Source organism: Trichechus manatus, unplaced genomic scaffold (genome assembly GCF_000243295.1).
Source record: "Trichechus manatus latirostris isolate Lorelei unplaced genomic scaffold, TriManLat1.0 scaffold00180, whole genome shotgun sequence".
Taxonomy (NCBI): domain Eukaryota; kingdom Metazoa; phylum Chordata; class Mammalia; order Sirenia; family Trichechidae; genus Trichechus; species Trichechus manatus.
Window position 1 is genome coordinate 3,967,032 of NW_004444116.1, and position 20,770 is coordinate 3,987,801.

At 39.8% G+C, this 20,770-nt stretch overlaps 2 pseudogenes; one reads left to right on the top strand and one right to left on the bottom strand.

The window, feature by feature from the left end:
* Positions 1-2,760: 2,760 nt before the first annotated feature.
* On the top strand, positions 2,761-3,812 carry LOC101347372 (olfactory receptor 2W1-like; annotated as a pseudogene).
* Positions 3,813-10,534: 6,722 nt separating this feature from the next.
* The window catches only part of LOC101361132 (HLA class I histocompatibility antigen, B-67 alpha chain-like), a 43,625-nt pseudogene continuing 33,389 nt past the window's right edge, over positions 10,535-20,770 (bottom strand).

The following is a 20,770-nucleotide window of genomic DNA, read 5'->3' on the forward strand; positions in this document are numbered from 1 at the left end:
AGAATATAAAGTTATTTCTTGACTTATGATTTCAGGCATTTTGATCTAGCAGAAATTAAAGGGGAAAATGCAGATTAAATTGAAAAAGAAGATTAAAATATTGTACTTTATTCATGAAGATTACGGAGCTGGGAAGGACTCAGATATTTTGGAGCCATATCTAAATCATATAATGTGTATGGAAAATTATTTGAACATTTCCTGTGTCATTTTTTTAATAGGAGAAGAGCAATTTTTATCCCTTCCTGAATTACTCTTTGGAGACTGTAGTGATTACAAAAGTAGCCAAGGATTATGAGATTGACTTTAATTTTTAAAATATTTTCATTTTTGTTTTCACATAATTTTAACTGAAGTCCTGTTTTATTCAGAAGTCATGTATCATTACACAAACCAACATGTGTGTCAAAATAAATGTTATTTATTCATCCCCTTGCTCAGACATTACAGAACTCTAATGGTGTGTGACAGTTTGTAACACATTTAAGAGAGGGTCTTTTTGTTTTTTGTCCAATCTTGCCAACGGCAGAAACCAGGCTCAAAATATGATTCTTTAAAAGCAAATTCTGAGGAAGTCGCCAAGTAACTATCTCAAAATGACTACGTTGACTGGTATATTCAGTTAGCTTGGTGAATGTGGCCACAGTTTGAAGTAAATTCTTCATAATATTGAAGTAACATATCTGAAATAGGATAACCAGCAAAAAAGCACAATTTTTTGCACTATATCTACACACACACCAGTTTGATATTTTACTGTTATTTTTCAATCAAATATTTTTTACTAGTTTTTTTAAACTGAATCTTTTTGGTGTTATTTTTGCTTCAGGTAGTATCTTTCTATAGTCAATGATAAACTGTGAAGGTAGACTGTTGCTTATCTGTTCAATTGCTAAAAGTTTTGGCAGTTCTGATATGTTCATGCATGTATAGGGGAGCTGTATGTATCACACTGTTAAAGAATGTTAACGTTATTAGTCCTTCAAGTAGATACTAATATTTTAAATTATTTTTCGTCAAACTGAATAAAGTGGTTATTTTTTACTAAAGAGTTAAAACCATAGTCTTTTCTATTAATCCACCACCTTCTATCACCCCATTCAGGTAACTTCACAAGATGCCTAAGTTTTTAATGTAAAGAAAATGCTAACTAATAACTTTAAGTGATTTTTCATCATTATTCATAGTGTGACTTAACTTTTCATTTATTTCAAAAACTGTTATCTATCTCGGGGGCCTGCTTTAGGTGTTAGAGATAGAGTGAAGAACGCAAGCCATCATGTCTGCTTTCTTAAAGCTTATAGACTAAGGTAGGAGGAATGTTAAACAAACTTGTACCTGCATGGTGCATGATTATAATATCTTCTTATAATATTTGTAAAGAGCTCTGGTGGCACATTGGTTAAGTGCTTGGCTGCTAACTGAAAGGTCAGCAGTTTGAATCCACCAGCCACTCTGCAGGAGACAGATGTGGCAGTCTGCTTCCTTAAAGATTTACAGCCTTGGAAATGCTAGGGGGCATTTCTACTCTGTCCTATAGGGTCACTATGAGTCGAACAGACTACGGCACACCACCACCACCATGATAATATTTGTAGTAATTAATGATTTTGAGAGATACTGTGTTCCGAGCATTGTTCTAAGAATCTTACATTTATTACTCATTTAATCTTCACTCCAATTCTAGGTATTTTTATTGTGTCAGTTTTAGAGATGAGAACACTGAGCACAGAAGGGTTATGTTACTTGCCTGGGATCGCACAGCTAAATAACTATACTGGCTCTCTGTAGGAGTTCCTTACACAAAAAAGATAAGATACAAAGCTAAAAGAGATTGTGGGTTCAGGGGATTTCTCTTTAAGCAAGAAACATTTAAGTGGTGACCTAAAAGATTAGTAGGAGTTACCTAGATAAGAAAGGGAAGGGTTCCGTGGGCTTTATGAAAAACTGGTAGAGGGCTAGTAGTGAATACGGGTAAAAGCAATTGTGAGATGACAGTGAGGCCTAGGCGGGAACCAAATCATGCAGGTCCATATTGATCATCTTAAAGAATTTGAATATTTCTTAAATGTTATAGAAAGCAATTGACAACTTTTAAGCACATGGGTGACATGATCTTACTAAATCTGGTAAAAATATAAAAGGATAAGTCTGGATGTAAGGCTGGAAGACTATTATCAGAACCTTGAAGACAGATGATAGTAGTTTGGATTAAGGTAGTGGTGGTGGGAACTTTTCTTTTTTTTAAAGTGAAAAGATAATTAAGTATATTTTTAAATTAAAATTTACCAATTTAGGTAATAAGTTAGTTGTTGGATGAGGCAGATGAAGGCTGGGAAATCAAAGATGTTATTCAAGAAGATACGAAAAAAGGGATGCTTTTTTTCTCATTCTGACATTAGTCAGATAGGGAATAGATAAATAGGTGAATTCTCTGAACAAGTAAAAGAATATTTTCGTTATATCAGGTAACTAGATTTATAGAGACTCATAGTGTCACATCGTTTTAGAATCACGTCTATTCCAGACTGAAATTTACTCATAAGAAGATTCAGACTCTAAGTTTAAGAATGAACTCCTCAGAGTTACCTAGACAAAAAGTGTAATTCTGAACTCATAACCATAAAGAAATCCACAATAAATACCAGATTACCTGACTACAATATTTTCTATCCATTGTTTTTGTTTTTTTTTCAATTATTAAACATACCTTCTCTCTCTTTGTATTTAGTTATTTATATACTGCAGTCTGTGTTGACAGATTTCTTCTCCTCCTCCTCCTCCTCTTTCTTTTCCTTTTTTTCTCCTCCTCCTCCTCATTTTTTTTCTTCTCATTTCAGGATAGGCATTGAAGGACTATGGGCCAAAACAATTATAGTTCTCTACATGGTTTTATTCTGCTTGGCTTCTCAGATCATCCCAAACTGCAGATGGTCCTGTCAGGAGTTGTCACCATCTTCTACTTAATTACATTGGTGGGTAACAGCCATCATTCTTGCATCTCTGCTGGATTCCCATTTGCACACACCAATGTATTTTTTTCCTCAGGAATTTATCTTTCCTAGATCTGTGTTTCACCACCAGCATCATACCTCAGATATTGGTTGTGGGGACCTGATAAGACCATTAAATATGTGGATTGTGTCATTCAACTCTATGTTTATATGTGGTTGGTCTCCATTGAGTGCCTTCTCCTGGCTACTATGTCCTATGATCATTTTACAGCTATTTGTAAACCCTTGCATTATTTGGTAGTCATGAACCCACATTTATGTCTCAAGATGATTATCATGGTCTGGGGTGTTAGTCTGGCCAATTCTTTGGTATTATGTACACTCACACTTGATTTGTCTAGATGTGAAAACAACATTCTGGATCATTTCTTGTGTGAGTTGCCAGCTGTGGTCAAGATAGCTTGTATAGACACCACAGCAGCTGAAATGTCTGTTTTTGCTTTAGGCATTGTCATTGTCCTTACAGCCCTCTTCCTTATTCTTATATCCTATGGTTACATTGCTTGAGCTGTGCTGAGAATGAAGTCAAAAGCAGGCCAAAGAAAAGTAATTAATACCTGTGGATCTCATCTCACTGTGGTGTCCATCTTCTATGGAATGATTAGCTACTTGTAACTGCAGCCAGGTAACAGTACTCCCAAAGTCCAGGGCAAGTTCCTCACTCTCTTTTACACCATCATCACTCCAAGTCTCAACCCTCTGATCTATACCTTGAGGAATAAGGACATGAAGAATGCACTAAAGAAGCTGGTGAGAGTTGATTATAAATCTACAAAAATGCAGAACTGGAAATCATAGGAAAATATTAGAGTAAATAAGCAATGAAATACTTTTTCTAATTGTTCTCAATATTTACTGAGGCAAGTAATCCCTAGATCATAGAAATCACTTAATGTAATAATTCTTTCATGCAAAATTTTTGTGGATACAAACCATTGGATACTTAGCTCTTTCATGCCTCTAATTATTTGAATATGTTCAGGTAAACTGAGTCAGTAAGAATTTTTATTTTTGTTTGAAATATAATACATAGAGGATGTGAATATAAACTTGATTACACTGAATTTATTCTCAAGCCTTTTGAAAACTGCTTAGTTGCCCTGGTGGTGTAATCGTTAAGCGCTCAGCTGCTAACTGAAAAGGCAAAGGTTCTAACCCACCAGCAACACTGTGGGAGAAAAGATCTGGCATTCTGCTCCTGTAAAGATTACAGCCTATGAAATCCTGTGGAGCAATTCCACTCTGTCACATAAGGTCGTTATAAATTGAAATGGACTTGCTGGCACATAACAACATAAAAACTTCTTTGGTGATGTAGTTTTGTATTTTCATTACCAGTGCTTGGATCTTCAGTAATATAGACCTTAATGAATGGTTTCATATACATTATGATTTGTATATTAAATAATAATATACAAATAATGATTCCATAAGTTAAATATTTCATGAGGCCATCCAAAGATTTATGCGTGTTTGGCATAGGAAAATGCAATCTATAGGACAGTGACTGTCATGAGCACCATTAGAAACAATTTACTCTTTGTTCAGTATAACTTAATATCAATATCTTGAGTAAAGATCTTTGCTATTTAAGTGGATTATTTGTTTAACATGATACATGTTACCCTCAATAATGTGAGTTGGCCTCTTCCAATCAGTTGAAGGTAAAAGAAAAAAAGGAGGAGGGGAGGAATTTTCCCTTCTGTCTCCAGACTATAAATAGACATCTTCCCAGAACTCATCCATTCTTTCCATCGCCAGACCTATAGATTTGGGGACAAAAGACTGCAGGAATCTTCAGCCTGTCACCTGACATACAAATTTTGAACTTCCCAGCCTGCCACAATCAAGTGAGCCAATTCCTTAAAATAATTCTGTGTATCTCCATCTCTCTCTGTTTATTTATCTAATTATCTATTTCTCTAGAGAACCCTGACCAGATAAAATGTAGGAAATCACTGGTACTTTAGAAGCCCACTGTGGACCTATGAGTAAAGGTTAGAAAATGCTATCCCTTTCTTCATGGGAAAATGGGCTCTGTTTTTCCTATTCTGGTTCTGTTTCTACGGAAACCTATAGATTAAATAAATATGAAGTGTTGGTCATGTTACCAGGCAACAATTGTTTACTGTAAACATAAACATGATTGATAAACTGCAACAGCACTCATAGGACAGGATCAGAACTACAAGTACCATGAACTTTGGGCCTCCCTGAGTACAGTGTGAACTTCTATTGGTGTCTGCTGTTGGAATTTGGACACGACACACCCATAGGCTGTTACAAGATCTATTAATTTCTATGTCTCATGAGGCTTTTAAACCTGCATGCCTTCTACACTCAGATCTGCCAGGTCTCATTTCTCTTATACCTGAGCTGTATTTTGTGGGTCCTGAGAATAGTCCCTGGACTATATTAAGTCCTTTTCCTGATAACACACTTGATACTGACAGGCTGTGTTTGCTGTTCTGTATCATTCTGCACGGCTAAATGAGCTAGTGCCAGCAGTGGGCTAATGAATCCCATGAAAGAGATTGTCCAGCTGACCTCAAGACTTTTGCTGATGGTGCTGAGTGGGGGTGGCAGAGGGCACATCCCCAGTCACATACCCCTCTCCCCACAGAAGATCACACCTACCTTCAAGCTTATGCTAATTATTTAATAACTGTTCTTTACAGTTTTATCTCATATACATAAATTGCTAAAGAATATATTGTTTCATTTTTCCATACTTTACATTTATATAAATGGAATCATACTATATACACCTGTGATTTTCTTCTCTTTATTCTACATACACTGCTTTTGTTCACTGAAATATCTCTGGCCATAGACTAGTGACTGACACATAATAGGCACTAAACTTGTGGAATAAATGAATGAAGTAATTAATTTTGGAGAATCATTAAGTTGACTTTTGAGAATCATTCATGCAATTAATTGAATTTTATTTCTTTACATTGCTGTAGTATTCCAGTGTAGTAATAAACCATAATAAATGTATACCTTATACCTCTATTGGATGGAAAGCTGAGCTGTTTCATGTATTTTGCTATTATCACAATGCTACAATAAACATTTTGCACAAGTCTGCCAGTGCACATACACAAATGTTTCTCTAGGAAAGTTGTTTGTAATCATGGATGTACATTAGCATCACCTGGGGAGGTTTAAAAAAATATATAGATGTTGGGGCCCCTCCCCAGACCAACAGAAATCAGATGTCTGAGGCAGTATTTCGTTATCGGTTTCTATATAACAAATTATACCAAATTTGGCAGGATAAAATAACATACATTCATTATCTCACAGTTTCTGTGAGTCAGGAATATAATACAGCTTAGCTGGGTCCTCTGCTTCATGGTCTTTCACAAGGCTTCCAGCAAGGGGTTGTCTGGGTTCACAGTCATCTCAAGGTTCAGTTAGGGCAGGATTCACTTCTAAGCCCATTTAGTGGTGGTTGGCAGGATTCATTTCCTCACAGGCTTTTGGACTGAGGACCTCAGTTCCCTGCTGGTTGTTGGCTGGAAGCTGCCTTTGCCAGATGGCTTTCTCCATACAGCAAACATGTGAGAAGAGCCAGAGAAAAAATGCCAACAAGAAGAAGTCACAGCCTTTTGTAATCTAGTCAGAGAAATGACATCCCATCACTTTTGCCACAATTCTGTTAGTTAGAAGCAAGTCCTTAAGTCCATCCCATACACAGAAGGGAGGGGATTACACAAAGACATAAATACCAGGAGGCAGAGACCTTTAGGAGCCATGTCAGAAGCTACCTACCACAGGTAGAGCCTAGGATCTGTATTTCTATATATCCTTAGGTGATTCTGGTACACTTTGAGGATGGAGAACCATTATTCTACAGATGTTTTTCACAAATATTTGATCATATTCTCTACAAGAATTTTGGAAATTATGTACCAGTCATGGATTGAATTGTGTCCCCCAAAAATAGGTGTATCAATTTGGCTAGGCCATGATTCCCAGTATTATGTGATTGTCTAGCATTTTGTCATCTGATGTGATTTTCCTATGTGTTGTAAATTCTGCCTCTATGATGTTAATAAGGTGGGATAGGAGGCAGTTATGTTAATGAGGCAGGACTCAATCTACAAGATTTGGATTGTGTCTTGAGTCAATCTCTTTTGAGATATAAAAGAGAAAAGCTAGCAGAGAGACAGGGGGTCCTCATACCACCAAGAAAGCAGCCCCAGGAGCAGAGCATGTCAGTTGGACCTGGGGTTCCTGCGTGGAGAAGCTGCTAGTCCAGATGGTCCTTCCTACAGAGCCGACAGAGAGAGAAAGCTTTCTCTTGGAGCTGATGCCCTGAATTTGGACTTCTAGCCTACTAGACTGTGAGAAAATAAATTTATTTGTCAAAGCCATCCACTTATGGTATTTCTGTTATAGCGGCACTAGATAACTAACACAGTATCCTTTGATTTTTAAGTTAATGTATGCATGTTTTGTTGCTGTTGTTAGGTGCCATCGAGTTGTTTCTGACTCATAGTGACTCTATGAACAACAGAACAAAACACTGTCCAGTTCACAATCGTTGGTATGTTTGAGCCCGTTGTTGCAGTCACTGTCTCAATCTACCTCACTGAGGGTCTCCCTCTTTTTCAGTGATCCTCTACTTTACCAAGTATGATGTCCTTCGCCAAGGACTGGTCCTTCCTGACAACATGTCCGAAGTAAGTGAGATGAAGTCTTGCCATCCTTGAATCCCAGGAGCATTCTGGCTGCACTTCTTCCAAGACAGATCTGTTTGTTCTTCTGGTAGTCCATGGTATATTAAATATTCTTTGCCAATGCCATAATTCAAAGGAGTCAATTCTTCTTGTCTTCCTTATTCACTGTCCACCTTTCGCATGCATATAAGGTGATTGAAAATACCATGGCTTGGGTCAGGCACACCTTAGTCATCAAAGTGATATGTTTGTTTGTTGATTGTGGATCCTAGTAAAATGAAATCCTTAACAACTTCAGTCCATTCTCCGTTTATCATGATGTCACTTATTGGTCTAGTTGTGAGGATTTGTGTTTTCTTTATGTTGAGGTATAATCCATACTGAAGGCTGTAGTCTTTGATCTTCGTTAATAAGTGCTTAAAGTCCTCTTAGCTTTCAGCAAGTAAGGTTATGTCATCTGCATATTGCAGGTTATTAATGAGTCTTCCACCAATCCTGATGTCACGTTCTTCATATAGTCCAACTTCTCGGATTATTTGTTCAGCACAGATTGAGTAAGTATGGTGAAAGTATACAACCCTGATGCACACTTTCCTGATTTTAAACTAAGTTTTAGTAAGTTTAAATAGTTGCAAAAAGAGTAATTTTTACTTCTTTTAAGCATTGACATTTCAATATCAAAGTGTAGGTTTTAAATTTTAAATTTTATGCAATGAATTATCATTTAATAATTATTCCAGTCACAGTTATAAAATAAAAATTTTAAAGACACTTCAAATAGCATCACACTATAAACTACCTAGGAATTCATTTAATAAATGATATATAAGGCCTCTATAACAATTCTACAAAACATTATGAATAATAAATAAAGACTGAAATGGAGTGATATGCCATTTTCCTGGACTTGAAGACTTGATAAATTCTTTCCAAAGTGACCTATAGATTCAAAGCAATCCTAATCAAAATCCCAGTGGATATTTTCTTCTGTTGAAGTTGAAAAAATGATTCTGAAATTTACATTAAAATGGCAAGGATCTAGAACAGAGAAGACTCTTAAAGAAGAACAAGGGGGAGTGCTCCACCAGATACCAATGCTTAACATACAGCTACAGTAATTAAGAGGGTGAGGTATTAGCAAAAGGACAGAAAATATGTGTAACAGAATACAGAGTACAGAAACGGTCACATCTATGTGTGGATGGATGACGTATGAAAAAAATGGCATTTCAAAGCTGTGAGAAATATGAGAAAATACATGACTTGACACCTACTTTGCAAATATACAAAATGAAGTCAATTGCAGATATAATTATGAGAGTTAAAATCAAGCTTCTAGACAGTAACATGGGACAATATCTTCACAATAAGGATGCTTTCTTAAACAGAATATTAAAAACATACTAACCATAAAAAATATGGATAAAGTTAGACTACATTAACATGAATAGATTCTTTTTATGAAGCCACAGGGTGGGAAAAGATATCTGTTACACATATGATAAAAAGGGGTTTATGTGGAGAATATATAAAGAATTCTTACAAATGAATAAAAGAAAGGCAACTCAGTTGAAAAATGAGTAACAGACTCAAACAGGCTCTTTACTAAAAGGGGTATCCAAAAAAACAATAAATTAGAAAAAAATGTTCAACCTCATTAATTATTAGAAAAATAAACTTTAAAACCATTATGAAATCCATTACACGACCACCAGAGTATCTAACAATAAATAAATAAATAAAAGACTAATAACAGGAAATATTATCAAGAATACAGGACAATGCTTGTGGAACAATGGGTACTCTCATACACTGGAGGTGTGAAAATAAATTGATACAATCATTTGAATAATCAAATTCATTATCAGATTCTCATTTGAAATAGAGAAGTGAGAAACTGCAGCTCAGAGCAACAGAAAGTTACTTCAGGGCATCCAGCCTCACTACTGCTGGAACAGGAAGAGACACAGGTCAGTGTGGGGAGGAGGTCCTGGTGGGTAGGGGTGAGTGTCTTAGTTATCTAGTGCTGCTATAACAGAAATACCACAAGTGGATGGCTTTAACAAACAGAAATTTATTCTTTCACAGTTTAAGAGTCTAGAAGCCCAAATTCAGGGTGCCAGCTCTAGTGGAAGGCTTTCTCTCTCCGTCAGTTTTGGGGGAAAGTCCTTGTCATCAATCTTCGCCTGGTCTAAGGGCTTCCCAGTACAGGGACCCCAGGTTCAAAGGACGTGCCCTCCTGGCTCTTCTTGCTTGGTGGTAATGAGGCCCCCTTGTCTCTCTGCTCCCTTCTGTCTTTTATATCTCAAAAGAGATTGACTCAAGATACAACCTAATCTTGTAGATTGAGTCTTGCCTCATTGACATAACTGCCTCTAATCCTGCCTCATTAACATTACAGAGGTAAGATTTATAACACACAGGAAAATCGCATCAGATAACAAAATGGTGGACAATCACACAATACTGGGAATCGTGGCCTAGTTAAGTTGACACCAATTTGGGGGAGACACAATTCAATCCATGACAGGTGGGTTAATCCCACTACATCCTCACATTATGCTGATAGGAATGCAGACACATTCAGACACCAGTTGCAGAAAGAGAAGTTAGGGGTTCTTGAATCACAAAGTAGGTTATGAACAAATCTTGTATCACTACACACAAGAAAATAGTCTCATGCTACAGAAGAAAAGAATCATGAACAAATTAAAGTCAGTCACCGTAAGTGTTGACACTCTGAACAGCCCACTGCAATCTCAAAATCCCCAAATCCAAAGAATCACCATAACCCACTCCTGTCCCCTCTTCTTCAATCCCTCCACTACGTCAGCCCCCTCCTTCCAGGGTCTCACTTTTAGAAGCCCTGAGAGACACATCAGAGACCTGGGCACTGTCGATGCCTGGAGAAGAACAAAAACAGGATCTTGTCAGAACCCACAGAAGATGGGACTAGGAGAATGGGAATTATAGGGTGAGGGGGCTCCCAGATGGGCTCCCGTCTACACTATCCCAAGGGTCTCAGGATCAGCCTCCCTTCCTCCATACTTACTTGAAGCTTGAGCGTAGCTCCCTCCTTTCCCACCTGTGGGAAGAAAGTATTCTGTGAGAGATTGGGGAGTAGGCAGAACCATGAGGTCCTAGAAGAGCCGGCTAGCTCTGAATCCCAGAGAAGTTTCCAGAACTGTGACTAGACCAACAACCCTTCTGGAAGTCTGTCCTCAGCAGAACCTTCCCCTATGACCTTCAACTATTGCAAATAATGTGTCCGTCATCAAAACCTTAAGGTGGAAGACTTGCCCTTCATTTCCACATGTGCTTTACAAAAGAATAATTGTTAGCACACAGGGCTCCAAACTGGGTTAGCACATGTGTGGATGGTGCCCCCTGAAACGAGGTAGGAGACAGCAAATCTACTTGGGACTTGAAACCACCCACTGGTACAAGAAAACTCACACTCCACCCCCATCCTACCTGAGCTCTTCTTTCTCCAGACCACAGCTCCAGCCACCACAGGTACAATGACCACAACTCTAAGGAGAACGAGGCCAGCAATGATTCCCATGATGGAGGTGGTGGGTTGGGAGGACAGTTCTGGAAAGAGAAGGGAGATGAGGAGCCCTGAATCCTTGAAGGTTTCCAGAAGGCCTCCTGCCCTTCTTACCCCATGTCAGGGTGAAGGGCTCAGGCAGCTGCACATGGAAAGTGTATCTCTGCTCCTCTCCAAAGGGCACCACCACGACTGCCCACTTCTGGAAGGTCCGGTCGCCTACAGGCCTGGTCTCCACAAGCTCGTTGTCGTGGCCCTGGTCCTGCCTGTCGCACTGTCAGGTCAGGGTGATCTCTACCAGGTAGAAGCCCTGGGCCTAGCACTTCAATGTGACCTCACGATCAGAGATGTGGTGGTTGGTCACATGTGTCTTTGGAGACACTGAGGGGAAAGGTCAGAAAATTCAGAGACTTTGCATTACTTCCCATGGGCCATATCTTAGTTATCTAGTGCTGCTTTAACAAAAATACCACAAGTGGATGGCTTTAACAAACTGAAATTTATTTTCTCACAGTTTAGGAAGCTAGAAGTCTGAATTCAGAGCACTAGCTCTAGGGGAAGGCTTTCTTCCTCTGTCAGCTCTAGAGGAAGGTCCTTGTCTCTTCAGTTTTTTTCCTGGTTCCTTGGAGATCTCTATGTGGTTTGGCATCAGTCTTCCCCTATCTCAATTCTTCTGTTTGTTTGTTTAATCTCTTTATATCTCAAAAGAGATTGACTCAAGATACAACCTACACTAATCCTGTCTCATTAACATGACAAAGACAATCCATTCCCAAATGGGATCATAACCACATGTATAGAGGTTAAAATTTACAACACAGATTTTTGGGGGACATAATTCAATCCATAACATTCCACACTTTGGCGACCCAAAATCTGTGCCCTTGCCACATGAGAAACTCACTCACCTATCACATCATCCCAAAAGCCTTAAATCAACTCCAAGTTCGAAATTTCATCTTCTGGTGCATAAAATCAAATGTAGGTGAGACTTAAGGCGTATTTTATCCTAAGGCAAAATTTGTCTTTATCTGTGAACCTGTGAAACCTAGAATACAAGTTATCTGCTTCTATAGTACAATGATAGAACAGGCACAAGGTAGACATTTCCGTTACAAATGGGAGGAACTGGAGGGCATGAAGGGATAACAGTCACCAAGCAAATCTAAAACCCAGCAGAAAAAATTACATTAGCTCTCAAGCCTCGAAAAAAATCATCTCTTCTCTGAGACCATCTGGGCAATCACCTCACCCTCTAGACTCTGGGTGCTGGCCATGCCCTCTGAATTCTGGATGGATGCTCCTTGGTTCTGGGCTTCTGCTCCACGTTCCAGGCCCTCTGGCATGGCAACTGTGCTCCCTCAGCTTTAGGCGGCCTCATTCTCCTAGTCCATCTGTGTGTCAACCCTACCCCTCTACCCCAGAAGACCTCATTTTTCTGCCCATTGGGCATGTAAGCCCCACTGCCTCAGGTTTGGGCAATGGTCCATCCACATGGCACACCTTAACTGCAGCCCCACACTCTGGAAGCGATTTGGTGAAGATCCAGCTCTTTGAAACCTAGAAGGATGTGGTCCCACCCTTTGCGATCCAGGAGACTGTTGGCCCACTCTTTGAAACTGAGAAGACCCTGCTTCCTGTATTCCTTCCAACAGTTCTGCTGATCTGCAAGCTGCTCCAGGGATGGTAATTTTCTTTTCCTGGAGGACAACAGATGTAGCTCCTTTGGTCTGTTTCCTTCCTGTAGAATTTCAAGAAGCACACAGCGTTCTTTCCTTTCATTCTATCTCTGTCCCCTTAAGTCTAAGCTGATGGGTTTTCTGCCGTTGTAGTTTGTTACATCCTTCAGTCACAGGCTTAATCTGCTATCTTTTTCTGTAGACATTACAGCCTTGGAAACCCTATGGGGCAGTTCTACTCTGTCCTATAGGGTCACTATGAGTCGGAATCAGCTTGAAGGTGCACAACAACAGTAAACAACACTGAGCTAACCAAAAGTATAACATATCCATGTTGGGAGGATGAGGGTGTGTGAAGGAGAGATAATCCATTATAGATGATACATAAAACTGAACAAGAAAGAATGAGCAGTATAAATAGGTTATATAGAGGCATAGAAATAACAATAAGAGAATCAACTGAAAGCATTAAAAGATTCCTTCTGGAGACCTGGTGGCACAGTGGTTAAGAACTCAGGCTGCTAACCAAAAGGTCAGCAGTTAGAATCCACCAGCCACTCCTTGGAAACCCTATGGGGCAGTTATACTCTGCCCTATAGGGTCGCTATGTGTTGGAATTGACTCAACATAAATAGGTTTGGTTTTGGTTATTTTCTGGAGTTCAGAAAGTGGGGTATATGGAATTGAGGATGGCTTCTTGAAAACAAGCCTGGTAAAAGTTTCCGAATTTTTGGACTATATTCATCTGATAAAATAAAAGCTCAATATTTTTAGAAGACAATATAGTGAGTGAGAGAATAGACTTAGAATTGTTCTATTAGGAGTGTCATAGAGATGGAGCAGTAACTGGAGAGAGACATGGGATCAAGTGATTAACTTTTATAGGATTTTACTTTGATTTATTTAGTTTTTGTTTGTTTTAATGGGAGGTTTTACAGCATGTGTGTATGCAAGAATGAATGAGCCAATAGAGTGGGAAACTGATGATGAAGAGGAGGGATATGAGCCCAGGACATGAACACAGGTCTGTGTGATTCCAAGACTCAGGCCATTTAATGCCAGAGTATTTTGTCTTTAGAAGGAAAAAGAACAATCAATGTACATCTGCTATATTCCAAACCCTGCACTTGGTGCTTCACACTCATGACCTCATATCACCATTACACAGCCCAGCCCACACCCACAGTGGATGGACAGACGTACAAAATGCCTCCCGATTTTGAAGCAAGCAGGTGACGTAAATGCAAATCCTTGTGAGAGCCAGTTTTCATCAGGTTCATCCATACCCAGAGAGTGTGTATTGGGGGAGGAATAGCTTAATGTAGGGAAGATCTCCGATTAGATTCCCCATTTAGAGCTGGGGACTCTTGGCTGGTCAGGAATACACTCATATTCCAAAGGATGGTTTAGACATCCCTGTGCTGTTCCTCTGCCTTTAACTGTTAGGAGTGCTGGATTCACCTAACATGGGCACCTAGGTGTCCCCTCTCCCTTAATCTCCATCCCTTTTTCCTCATCTACCCCTAAGCCCAAATTTTCATCCCATATACCTGGATCTTCATGTTCCTCAGAGTCATTCCCTTCAGGACAAAGGATCCTTTCAGAGGCTGATATGGGTGGTCACTCACTGTACAACACTGATCCATTTTGTACAGAAAGCCCCATCACCACTGGGTGAGGGGAGGGATGGAAGGAGTTAAAGGGGTAATGAACACCATCTTGTTACAACCTAACAACCTCTTAAACCAGGGGATTATTACCCTCAGTTTATAGATCAAAAAACCAAGGCTTGTTGTTAGGTGCCAGGGAGTCAACTCCAACTCAGAGTGACCTCACATACAACAGAACAAAATGTTGCCCAGTCTGGAGCCATTCTCACGTTCATTGCTATGTTTGAGCCCATTGTTGCAGCTTCCTTGTCAATGCATCTCATTGAGAATCTCCCTCTTTTTCACTGACCCTCTACTTTACCAGCATTTACCAAGACTTTCTGCAACGATTGGTCCCTCTCGACTATGTGTCCAAAGTGAGACATAGTCTCACCACCATCACTTCTAAGGAGCATTCTGGCTGTACTTCCTCTAAGACTGATTTGTTTGTTCTTCTAGAAGTCCGTGGTATATTCGATATTCTTTGCCAATGTCACAATTCAAATGTGTCAGTTCTTCTTTGGTCTTCCTTTTTCATTGTCCAGTTTTGCAATGCATACGAGGTGATTCAAAATACCACCATGGCTTGAGTCAGGGGCACCTTACACATCAAAGTGACATCTTTGCTTTTTAAGATATTAAAACATAATTTATTTTATTTTTGTTGTTGTTGAGAATTTTAAAGAGGTCTTTTGCCACGAATTTTCCCAGTGCAATATGATGTTTTATTTCTTGACTGCTGCTTCCATGGGCATTGATTGTTGATTCAAATAGAATTAACTCCTTGATAACTTTGATTTCTTCACTGTTTATCATGACGTTGTTTATGGGCCCGGTTGTGAAGATTTTCATTTCCTTCCTGTTCAGATATAATGTATGTTGAAGGCTGTAGTCCTTTACCTTCATCAGTAAGTGATTCAAGGCGTCTTAATTTTCAGCCAGCAAAATTGTGTCATCTGCATATCACAGGTGGTTAATGAGTCTTCCTCCAATTCTGATGCTGTTTTCTTCTTCATATAATCTAGCTTCTCAGATTATTTGTTCTGGATACAGATTGAATAAGTAAGTGTCTCATAGTGTGCAAGAGGGATGTGTCTACATTCAGCCCATCTCTGCATTGCTGCAGCATCCCCATGTCTGCTTATTTCATGGACCCAATTGGCTACCTCAAGTGAGCATACTGTCTCAGGAAAAGACAACTTTCAGTGTAGTCAGTGAGACAGAGGCATAATATGCTGACCATGGATGAGGCTGCACAGGTCCGTCTCACTATTATTACTCCCCCATTGCTAAACCCCACATTGTCTCATGATCTTTCTTTTTCTTTCTGTTCCAGTCTTTATAAAATGTTTAAGATTAACCAATGTCCCTTCAGGGTAGGAAACAAGTGATAATAATCTAGGAATGAAAGACCAAACAAAGCACCCGTCTTGTGACAAAAAACCAGCTTGGCGCGAGATAGCCCTCAAGAATACCAGTAAAAGGTTAACTCATCTGGGACGTGACCACCATGACACCTCAAGGAGGAACTAACATTTCACAGATTTCTAAGACTCATAATCCTGTCCCTCTAAAGCCTTCGGCCAGTCTCCAGTTGGGGGAGACAGGTTTTTTTGAGGAATCTATTCCCCTTTGTCTCCTATATATTGATATATAATAAAACTCTTGCTGCTCACCTCACCCCTGTCTCAAAATTGGCTATTGCGGCAGGCAGCTCCAATCTGCACTATTGCGGTACAAACCATGCTATCTAAATTTAATCTGGATTTCTAGACTAACAGCTATGTTTTTTTGAGAAAAACATATTTTTCCTAGGTGGTCAAAACCAGGATATGAAACCATATGCCCTGACGGGTCTTAACCAAGTGATCATCTGCACCCCTCAAAATACATGTACTCAGGAAGAGTGCTGTCTAGGTGCTACTGCCAACAAGATATTTTTGCAAGATAGACAAAACAAAAAATAAAAACATGTAAGCATCTTGTCACCATGATCTATCATCCCGTGAAACTATCTGTAATGACTAACTATACTATTAATAATCAGTAACCAATCAAAGTGTAATTATTACAATATTCGTTGATTTTCCTGTAATTGTCCTCCCTGTGGTTTAGTTCCTCTTTTTACCTCATAAGAATACTTGTATAACAACACTGCCTTGGGACTAACTGGTTCTATTTTCAAATGGGCTACATAGTTCCCCAATTGCAATTGTTTTAAACCTTTAATACACCTCTCTATTTTAACTTGAAACAACATTCAAGTTTTTCTCTACAACAGTACCAACAGGTCCACTTGCTGATTCCAATCGCTTTCCGATCCCAGGAGGGGGTTTTTCTGATGGATATCAACATGTCTTACTCTAATGCACACTCTATGAGTTCCCAGAGTGCTTTCCATAGGTCCAAGCCTCACACAGGTCCCCTTAATAGTCCAATTTTCCATCACACATTGATTCTTAGATGGTTACTTTTGTTGTGCTTACTTGTAATGACTGAAAGAAATGTTATGCTGCATCTGGAGTGGCCCGGGGCAAAAACTGGACCAGATAAGCAGGATGATTGATGGAGGGCTGGGGTCTTTCCATGCACCAGAGGTCTAAGGCTATAGGCATATGAATGGGAAGATAGGGTATGGAGAAGAGAAGATGAAACTGAAATGTTTTTAAAAAGGGTTGTGCGTTTAGGATTATGTATTTAATTGAATGTACTATGGATATTGAATATTTACACTACCCAGTATTGTAAAACAGACCTAAATGTATGATAGAAATGAATATTGGATATTAGAGATTATAGAGTGTAACTCTACCTTCAGCCAATACTTTAGTGGATATGCTAAGAGGGGAACTAGGATTTGCCCAAGGGGAATACAGTCTGTTTGAATGCAGAAGTCCTGTGTATAGAGTAGGGGGTTAGGTAAAATATCTGAGCCTCACCCAGAATTTGCATGTTCGAAGACAAGCAGAACTACGTAAAACTGCTGAGAGAACAAGAGATTTGCATTTGAAGGAGGACCTGAAGGAAAAAAAAAAAAAAAAAATGACTGTTTTGCTTTTTGAATTTTGAGCAGTTTGCTTTTGGATGCATCCAGGCAGGGAAAGTCGTTGCCCATCAGAAGGAATGCCCTTCCAGGACTGGAAGTTAAAGGGAGCTGGTGAGTAGACACCTTGGTATGTTCCCTTGTGGTGACCATCTGGGTCCACTCATGAGTGGAAGTGGGGGAAGTGTAGCAATGAAGAGATGGGCTGAATTTGGACATGTTCCACTGGAACCTGTTGACCTAGCACAAGGGCTCTAGGGATGAGAGATTGTGAAGCAACTGTCTGAAGTGCTGGGAGGTGTGTGTGAACTCTCTAGCCTAAGGCTGCTTACCAATTGTGACCTAGTTTGGATGGCTAGGAATGAGCTGACCAGAATCCCACTGAATGAAGAGAAACATGTTTGACACCGTGAGTTGGTGTAGATTGCTGCAATTTGATGGCTTGCTCCAGACTGGCTTTGCTTATGGATGCAGATGCTCAAAGTTCCAAACTGAACTGAAGATTCTTCAAGACCAAGGAATAAGCTTGTCTCCTCAGAGTAATGGTTTGCTAGGGACAAGCATTTTAGAAATTGTCTATCTAAAACGGGGGAAGATAAAGGCATGAAGTGCCTGGCTTACATGCTTTTGTGGGTGTGCTTACACTCAAAGTGAGGGGGACAAGGGAGGATCCCCACTGAATAGATTCCTCTTTTCCTGATGGGTATAGGGAAGAGAGGGAAGAGGAAGATAGGATTGTATGATTCATTTGTGAGTGTTGACTGTTAACAGGGTTAACTGTGATTGTAAAAACTGTAATTGTAGAAGCTGTAAGTGTGAAAGTGTAGACTAAGGGGGAGGCACTCCTGGACTGGAGTACAGTGGCCAAACCTAAAGTCTCTTAAAGGTTTTGTTATGTAGAACCTCATCTTAGCTCTCAAATTGTCTTCATGAGACAGTATTTCACACATAGTACTTTTGGGAACCCTGGTGGTGTAGTGGTTAAGTGCTATGGCTGCTAACCAAAGGGCTGGTAGTTCGAATCCACCAAACGCAATTTGGAAAATCTATGAGGCTGTCCTACTCTGTCCTATGTCAGAATCAACTCCATGGCAGTGGGTTTGGTTTTTGGTTTTGTTACCTTGTGAGGTTCAGAGCAAAGGAATAATCTTCTCTTAATCAGACACCCGGAAGGGTGAAGCTGAGATGACTTTTGGAGAACCTGAACTCCCCCCTCATTAACATCATACAGGCAGAATTTACAAGACATAGAAAAATCCCATCAGATGACAAAATGGTGGACAGTTGCTCAATACTGGGAATCATGGCCTAGCCAAATTGATAGACATACTTTGGGGGGACATAATTCAATCAATGACACCTATGAGGCCGATAGCACCCCCACCATCTTGAATAAGCAAGGGCTGGTGCCTGCCATCCTATGTGATATGAGAACTAATGCCTTGCATGTAAGCTATCTCCTTATTAGGTAATGTAGGAACTAAACCCCTGTCTTTAAGATATCTCCTTATTTTGGTATACTTCTGGTTCCGGCTCAGTTAAGAAAAACAAGAGACTGGGGTCTCAAGACCAGTCGAAACTGATCTGGAACCAGATTTGGCCCACCTGATGTGAGCAGTACCAACAACCATGTCCCTTGGATGACCTATTGACGTCAGAGGCCGAAAAACGCACCCTCGTCTATGCCTGGACGTGGGCAAAACACCATCTTTGTGGCCCCCCCTTAAACTGAGCAGGCACAGAAGATCAGACAGCCCCAGGAACGTCTTTATGGGCCAAACCAATTAAGCCACCTTGGGGCTTAAGACCCCAGACCCAATTTACTTCACCCATATAAACCCCTCAGGCCATTGTTCAGGGAGCCAACTTGGAGACACAAATATCAGTGGGCTCCTTGGCCAACTAAATAAAGCTTCTTCTTCTGCTTTCACTGCTTCCTGTCTTTCTAGCCACGTGAAGGAGACCTGGAAGTGTCTGGTTACACCTTATGTACAACAGAAGGGAACACTGCCCGATCCTGCACCATTCTCACTATGGTTGTTATTCTTGAGCCCATTGTGGCAACCACTGTGTCAATCCATCTCATTCAGGGTCTTCCTCTTTTTCGCTGACCCTCTACTTTCCCAAGCATGGTGTCCTTCTCCAGGATTGGTCCCTCCTGAAAACATATCCAAATATTGAGACGAAGCCTTGCCATCCTTGCTTCTAAGGAGAATTCTGGCTATACTTCTTACCAGACAAATTTGTTCATTCTTCTGGCAGTCCATAGTATAGTCAATATTCTATGCCAACGCCATAATTCAAAGGCATCAATTCTTTTTCAATCTTCCTTATTCATTGTCCAGCTTTCATATGCATATGAAGCGAGTGAAAACACCATGGCATGGGTCAGGTCCATCTCAGTCCTTAAAGTGACATCTTTGCTTTTTAACACTTTAAAAAAGAGATCTTTTGCAGCAGATTTTCCCAATGAAATGGGTGGTTTGATTTCTTGACTGCTGCTTCCATGGGTGTTGCTTGTGGATCCAAATAAAATGAAATCTTGACAACTTCAATATTTTCTCCATTTATCATGATGTTGCTTATTGGTCCAGTTTATACTCTGTCATAAGGGTCGCTATGAGTTCAAATTGACTCAATGGCATACAACAACAACATATTTGATATAAGAGAAGCCCAGGTGGCACAATGGTTAAGTGCTTGGCTGCTTACCTAAAGGTCCGCAGTTCAAACATACCCTGGCGTTTGAGCCCACCCATCAGCTCGAAACAACCCAGCTACTCCATGGGAGAAAAACCTGGTGATCTGTTTTTGTAAATATTACAGAATAGAAAACCCTATGGGACAGTTCTACTCCATCACATTTGGCCACTATGAGTTGGAATCAGCTTGTTGACACTTAACAACAACAACAATAACAACAAACATTTAGTATACTTAATTTCCACGATGGTTTCACATACATTAACTCATTTGATCCTTACAACAACCCTGTAAGGTTTTCAGAGAAGAACTTATTATCTTTATATTTCCAATAAAAAAGCAAGGCACAAGCACTACAAAATGACAGCAACAAACTTACATCTATCAATAATTACACTGAATGTAAATGGACTCAATGCACCCATAAAGAGACGGAGAGTG